The sequence below is a fragment of the Rhyacophila brunnea genome, unplaced genomic scaffold (assembly GCF_057557595.1).
Source record: "Rhyacophila brunnea isolate RB1 unplaced genomic scaffold, BYU_Rbru_1.0 scaffold_107, whole genome shotgun sequence".
Classification (NCBI taxonomy): Eukaryota; Metazoa; Arthropoda; class Insecta; order Trichoptera; family Rhyacophilidae; genus Rhyacophila; species Rhyacophila brunnea.
Genome location: NW_028232760.1, coordinates 416,397 through 425,309, shown reverse-complemented (window position 1 = coordinate 425,309; position 8,913 = coordinate 416,397).

Genomic DNA, 8,913 nt, shown 5'->3' with positions numbered 1-8,913 from the left:
ACATATATGGTAACTAAGGTGTCTAACAACATGCGCGAAAGATGGTTTTAATTATAATTATAAAGGTTTTTTTTCGAGATAAATTGTTTTAGGCATAAAATCTTTAAATTAAATTAAAAAAAGGTTTTATAGCCTTTCAAATGCGAATAAAAAGCGATTCAATAAAATTATCATATGAAAATTTTTTATTTGTGAAATTATTTATCAAATTTATACTAAATTAATCACTCCTTTTTTTTTGAGATATTACATTACTCAACTTTAAATATAATAAAAATTAGAAAAAAATAGTAGTAGTTTATTTTTTTAAAGTATTTTATTTCGTATGAATATAATCTTCCAATTATCATTAAACATAATACAAGTTTTCTATGTTTTTATTTTGATGTATTTAATGTGTTTTCTTTCGGAAAATTTGGGTTGTTATGTACCGTTTTATGTTAAAAGAAAAGATGCAGTTTTATATATCTTATGGTCTACAAAAAAATTCGCAATACACAGCAGATCCAGCTTATAAATTCTTTGAATAATATGCTGAAAACAACTGCCTTTCTCGGCGTGATACGAAATGTAAAAATTCTAAAGATAAATTCTTAAAAATATTTCCAAAATCAATCAAATTTAGAACTTACTCGTAGTTTTCTATATAAAAACTATTCCAAAGCATAATATGCGTATTAAATTCTTTGTTTTGTATAAAGTTAGTTTTCCTCGAATAATAAACTATTATCATTGTTTTATGTTTAAAATACCAAGCACACACTTTTTAGCTGTAAAAAACCAGTTTACTCACCTAATTCACATATTTAAAATATTTATAATTAAGTTATACGTCGTATAAATTTGTATATGAGATCTTGTCTTGAATTAAATTCTAAAATCGTTCTTTTCAAAAACTCAAAAATCTTCACGCCTATAAATCATCCCAGAATAAATTTTGCAAAAATAATAAGAGTAATAATTAAAAAATCAATTGCTTCATTTTTTATTTCTGCTTGATTTCTGGTTCATCATAGCACGATAAGATTGTAAATTTCTTTTTATCCCCTAAAAGAGTATACACGTCAATATAATATGCAGAAAAACATCAAAATGCATCGAATAAATCTTCCATTTTATTTTAAAAATACGCACATAAATTGGTTTTTATATTTTGAATTTTATATTTCTTATCATATGTTCTTCCTTTTTTTGATTCACCTAGAAATGAGTGATATTTAAATATGTTTAAGAAATATAGGGATTATTTGTCGGTTTAATTTTGACTGATCATGAATTTTAAGAATTTTAAGCTCTATTCTAGATTATAATCATTTAAATCTGTAATCAGGGAAGTTTAGTCTCATACAGTCAAAATAAATATTCAAATTGAAATATGGTTTATAATTTATAATACTATGGTTTTCACTTTTACAAAAATTACGTGGGCTGACATTATATGGTATATTTAATTCATAATTAGATGGTTGTAAAATAAATACAAAAAATGTATTTGTTCTCAAATATACGTAGTTATATAGAACAATATATTATTCACATTGAAACGCTTTGGTTTCTTTAGATACATTACTATCATTCATAACATAATTTACTACATTTTTATATTGCATTTATTCGTAAATTTCTACTAATTAGATGAAAATTGTTTTGTTAAATTTTACGAGAAACAAATATCAAAATGTGTCTATAGTCAGTAAAACAAAAAGTTTGAATGCTTGTTAATTAACCTGCATTTTACGAGGTTCACGTGTCAATTCTATGGGTATTCTTACAATAGGTATTTTTCAGAATTCATAAGTTTGAATAAAGAAATACATTTTAGATAAAGAATATTTAATTTTACTAAGTTTTTTTTTGAATTTTGATGTACTTATAATTTATTATATCAAAATAAAGATATTTTTGTAATATTAGAGAGATCAATCTATATTCATATTTTTAAATTTGCTTAGTTTTATAATATAAATATTTAAGCACAATCAATATTTATCTTTAGCTATGGTTTTTGATTTTAGAACATTAATAATACCAATTTAATGTGTGAGATTTTACATTAGGTCAATTTTTTTAAAAATGAAAAACAGAATTTATAGAATCGTAGCAGATTTAATAGCTTACAACAAAAATATGAGTATTTAAAGAAATTATTACCATTAATATATACAAATGCTTTTTTTAGTTTAGTTCACGCCATAAGGGATGCGCTGTCGTTCGTTTCAACAGAACTTACTTAAAAAAATCATTTTTGAGGCTTTCGAATTGAAATAATTCAGTTACGAAACTACAATCATACATAATCAAATGCATTAAATATACTATAAACTCAAAAACAAGATCCGTTATAAGACTCTGCAAATTTATACATTCAAAAGTCTTGGATTTTCTAAAACAAAAATTTCAGGTATTGATATCTAAATGTACAATATAATTGAACACAGTTACTGAAATTTTATCTAATATATAAAATGTTTAGATTGTACATCTATATTATTATAAAGATTAGCAAAAACTTTAATAGTTTATGGCTTAATTTCTTATTCTGCAGGATATGATTTTTTTTTGATATATTAATACTTTATAAAAATTCAAAAGTAAAATTCTATTTCACCTTCTTAGGCTTAATAAACACATTAAAAGTAAAATTTCTATCATTATATATAATAAATATATGAATTATTGAACTTAATAATTACGAGCGTTAAAGGTACTATTTTTTATCACATTTTGTATGCTTTTGTCTGGTAATACTAGCATGGAATTTTATAAAATACAAAAGAATAGTGAAACTAATGTAATTAAACGTCATAAAAATCATATATTTCAGCATAAGAAAAAATCAAATAAATCAATTTTTGACTAGTAAGAAGTAATATAATTGATAAAATCAATCATGTCACCATACAAAATGGTAAAAAACTACAAACAAATCCTAAATAAGATGTAGACTGACTTCTTTAAAATAAGCTTAGATATATATTTATCAAACATATATCTAAAACTTTCGATTGAATTAATATAAACCATTTTAAAACCACGTTAATCTAAAAAAAATTATAACTAACATATTTGCATAATTCAATCGATATCAAGATTTGTTATACATAAATATATAAAGAAACCATTTTTTGCGATCATTATAACAGATTTGAAGAGCGTTATAAAAATTATCAAAAAAAACAGAAATACAAGGATCAAATATATTCATATAAAGAATAAAAAAATCCCCCATTTAATATCAGAAAACGTCAACCCAATAAGCTTAACAGAAAAAAACGAATTTATCAATCAAACAAGAAAATCTTGCATTTTATACCTGTATGATTTCATTTTGAACATATAAATTTTTTATACAATTTGTTAGCATAGGATGAAGAAAATATGCAGCCATACGATTTTGATCTGTAAAATTTTAATATTTTAAAATGATAAAATTAAACGCGGAGATGTTTTTTAAGACATTAGAAGTTTTTTGTGTGATGCATTCTAAAATTCTAATCCCAAATGAATATATGAAACAATCAGTCGATATAATATTAGATTCGCAGGTTTTTTTCGCTTAATTCTTCTTTATAAAATGTCAATATGCTATCTAACATAAAAAAACAGATAATATGTAGTTTTAACAAATGTGAACAAAATAAATAAATAAAAAATATGGTTATTTGCACATAATTCGTATTGAAGGTGTAATTTTTTAAGGTATTTAAAAAATAAACTACAATATATCGTTTTTTTATATCTTTTTAACCAGCGATATTACAAATTATAGGACTGAAAACTGTTTTTGGAAAATTAGAATGCTATAAAAAAAATATTCTACTATAATACAAGCATAAAATATAATCCCATATATAAATAACATTTGATAAAATGATATAAAAAATTTAAATCTAAATTAGAAAATTATTTAAATTCATAATGCAAATATCATTCTATGCTGGCATATTTCATAAATTTAACGGATACTGAAAATTTTTTGTGTACTTTTATAATATATTTGCGTTTTAAATTATTTCAATATAGAATAAATTATTTTCAACATGATTTTCTATTCTAACTGTATAATGTATTAATAAGATAAATGCTAGAAAAAGACAAGATAAATATTCTGGCTGTTGATAATCTATAAAAAAACGATATTTCACCTAGTTTGATGAAAAACAAATAAAAAATTATAAAATGAATATAAAAAGAAAATTTACAAAAACTGCAACAAATAGATAATTTAATAGTGCGGTATGATTCATTATGTTTTTTATGTACAAATAGTACTATAATATGCAAAGTTTTATATTTTATGTGGTCAATGTGGGCTTTTACAAATAAAAAATATTGTGGTGATGCCATTTTCTACTTTAAATTCATTTTTTTATGTTAAAATATTTGAATTCTTTGATTAGTTTGCAATATTTTTTTAAGTATTTTAAAAATTATTAAGATCATCACTGACATGATTATATTATTTTTTCTTGAATATGAAATTAATGTTTTTAAAAGTAATGACATTATAACATATCTAACACAAAGAATTACTTAAAAAATATTTTTTTGTAAGATCATGATTTCTGTTTTTTTTTAGTGCAAGCAGAAAACACTTTAAGAAAATTTTCTAATTGTTCTCTAAATATTATATAAAAAACATTGTTTTATTTTTCTTTTGATATCTCTCTATAGTATATGTTTTTTTTTGTTTTTTCTATGCTTTTTTTTAATCTACAAATAAATTTCCATTAAAAGAAGATTAGCAGAGTTTTGATATGTTTAAGATACATATTGTACTAACTATAGATATATGAAAATTCGATAAAATTATTTCTGTGATGTATTTCGTTTAAGAAACTTATAAATACACGTAAGATCAAACTTATTTATCAAATGTAATTTCCGAATAGCTTTTGGCATATACTCTGTTTTTAATTTTTCAATAATTTTTTATTTGTTTTACATTTTAGTTGTTTTAGATTTATAAATGCTCTTTTTTTTAATCAAGCGATTTTAATTACATCAATAAATTTTTAATCAAACCTAAGAGATATTCTTAGACATTTACATCAAATAGCTGTTTAAATTTTTTTTATAGATTTTTCTTTTTTCTTTAGATATTAGAAGCAATATTAAAATCATAAAAAAACAAAATTTTAATCCAGACCGATATTATTCTTCAAAAATGACATCAACCTTGAAATTATTTTTTTTATATTCCAGAAAATCTGATAGCAGTAAAAAATTATTGAAGAAAAATAAAGATACATAATCTACAATTTTTTTTATTTCTGTGGTAGTAATATTATTTGTTTTATTTTAGAAAAAGAATCGATTGAGAATGACATAAAAGATTAAAAAAAATGCATTTTTAAATGCGAAGCTTGCGATCTTAAAAAAATAGTATAAGCTCAGACAGTGTCATATAGCAAAGAAAATGGAGTTACATTGTATATCGACCTATTTTTTTATGTATGATTTCTTGTTCTTCGAATATATTTTCAGGTGTACCATCATTATTAGTAGCAATGAAAAATCGATGATTATACTCTTAACAGTATATAATCGGGACTCTTATTTGAAATTTTAAACAGCTAAATCACGGTTATTGGTCAATTTTTACATATTATATAGTAACCTATTGATGTTTTCAAAGTGTACATATATCTAAGGACTGATTATTTTTATATATTCCTTGCTGTATTTATGTTTTTATAGGTTCAAACTAAACACTAAAAATATTATTAAAATATTAGACTTGTGTTTTTTTATTTTCTTATTTTTAGATATTACAATTTTAAGCCAAGTTTATTGAGTAAGTATTTTTATAGTAAATAAATATTTTAATTATCAATTTTGTTTTCAGATTAACATTTAGTTTTACAATTTGCATCAGAAACTATCTTTTACTATATGGATACATATAAAAAAACCAATAATACCTAACCTTTAAGGATTAAATTGCTATTATATATACCGAGTGATTTCACTTTAAAACGTGATTAAATTAATATATATAAATGAAATAATTAGTTGAGAAGAGTCATTATTTATATTTAGAATTTTTTTATTTAAAACGAACCTTTTCTTTTTAATATTCATAGACGAGTAATACACGAATGTATCAAATCAAATAGATGGTTTTTTCTACCATAATTAACGATATAATATTAAATGCTTTATTACAGTTAAGGAACATAGTTAGTGTTTATCTCAAAATTTAGATCATATGCAAAAAAAAATATTTTAACTGTAAAGAACGAGTTTAAATTTACGTATTTTATATATAGCGTTTTTTTTTTACATTATTGCGTAGTAAGAGCGTAAATTATTCTTTACACCCAAAATCACCAAATAGAGCATAAAAAGAAGATCGAAAAATCTATATTAATGTTTAGCGAAAAGCAGTCTAATATCCGAAAAATATTTTTACTATAAATTAGTACGGTTATATCTTTTTTGCTATCATGCTGTTTTCTTCTGTTCTATTGCGATGCTTATTCTTATTGAAAAATAAGTGCTTGATCATTAGCACTATTCATAACATCATTTTCTATTAAATCCTTGGAATAAAACAACTTGGCAATGAATCCCATAAAAATAGAATTATTCTAAGATATTTGTTTTATATAACACTGTAAAGAATTTATCATTTATAAAAATGTTATATTAGCAGAAAATAAATTTTAAAAAAAGAATTTCCTTTTTAATTACTTTATTTTCATCTTTACAAAAGTGGTGATGAATGGAAAAAAAAAGAAAATAATGCTATTTTAAAATTCGTATTTTTACGATAATAAAATGATGCCTTTTTTTACACATGAATGAGGAAAAACTCAAGAGAATTTAATTTTAACTCTATCAAATCCCAGATACTATTTTCTCGTATCTTAAAAAATATAAATACTTTTTTAAAGTTCATAAAAATACTTTAGACTTTTAATTAAATCATAGAAACCTATTGTGCACATATCATGCTTAGAATAGGCATAATTTCATATTAACACCCGGTTCTTAAACTTTGTATTCGACAGTGTGGAAGCCTAGAACTCAATTCAAGCACCATAAAAATGATGCCAAAAAAAAATTCTACGATAAATTTTTGACAAATATTTTGCTAAATTCAGCATAGATAGCGAATGTAGTTAGACTGAATCTTGTGTTAATTTATCAAAAGTAAAAATTAACATCTAAAAGACAATTTCTACATGATAATTTCACAGAAAATTATTAAAACTGTGATATATTTTTTCATTAATATTATAATCATATAAATGTATTTTTAAGTGGCATGTTTGTACTTATATACAACCTTATGATTTACATAGAGGTCAAGAATGCAATAAAGAACTAAAAAGTTTGCTTAACAGCATTAAGAAAAAATATATTATGAGTTAAGAAATTTAAAGCAAGAATAATACCATATGTGATGAAATAGAGTGAAGTGGTCACAAAATATTATAAAAAATATGTTAATGAGTTAAAAATCACTAGAAGAATTAAAAGCATACATGCAAGCTCATAAACTCCACAAGACATTTGACTCACTCATTTTAGAGAAAAGAGCAAGTAATGAAGATATATCTGGGATGGTGTCAAAAGATGCATCGAGGAGTTGTGCAATTTTAATCAACAAGCTGAACACGTCTAAATAGATAAAATCGAAACAAATAAAATAACTTAAATATTAATCAAATATATGATAAGATATTGAATAGAAGTCTTATATACAGAATATGGACGTATTAAAAAAAATTGCTACAAAAAGATACATTTTCAACTTATACAATTAGTTATAAATATAATGCGTTTGACTTTTTTTTTATAGATTTTAATTATTTTAATTAGCAGATTAAAATTAAATAAGCAAATATATAAATAGATTGATACGTAATTACAAACAAATATGTAAAAACAATCCATAAATACCAAAATATTCAGATGTCACTAATAATTATAAGCATCATAGATCAATAAATTTTGAAGCTTGAAATTATAATAAATTGTTTTCAGAAACGTGTATAATATGTTGATTTATAGGACTATATATAAAGCCACAACGGGTGGTTTAATTATCATAACTTCAGAATTTTTACATGCATTTTTTATAGAAATAGATATACAATAGAATAAGGCTTTGATAGCCTTCATGATTGCAGCATCGTGCAACACAAAAAATACATTACTAAAGCTATAAAACATTTACATAAATATAGCTGAATATGTACAATAAACCTTTCAAACCTTTATTCTTGCTAAAATCATGCTAGATTCAGTTCAAAATGCCATACTTTAAAAGCCAGATATGGTAGGTTTAATTTATTAAAAAAACAAATGTTTATAATTTTGACCGAGAGTTCGAAAAAAATTCTTCGAACTTTATTCATAGTTTTTTATATTATTTAAGCAAAGGTTTTATTTACAAAAAATGAATTTTTAAAAATAGTTTTTATTAAATACTTGTAGTGATTTTTACATCAAAGTAACCCTTCCCTGTTTTTAAGTTTTATATATGCAAGAAAAAAATGTATAAAAATTTTTATCATTATATACCGTGCAAATTTGCAGTCTCATATGCATATCAAGCACCCTAGATGCATATGCAATTTACCAGATATAGATATAAACCAAATTCGAGACAATTTCATATTCCATTTATGCTGATTTGCGGTTATTTATGCATATTGATTCTTATTATATGCGTATTGGTTAAAATCAAGTTTTTTGCTTACCTTTTTTAGACTGTGTCAAATTGAGATAGATTTTTATATTTTTATGCTGGTTCACTAGCGTGTCTGCATGCATTTTTTAAGTTTAATCTTAGAATTTGCACCATATGATGTTTTTAGTTCTTTGAAAAAGCCAGATTATGCAATAAATTAATAAGTTTTTTTAATTTCAGCCTGTTATGTTAGTGAGAACTAAATTTAT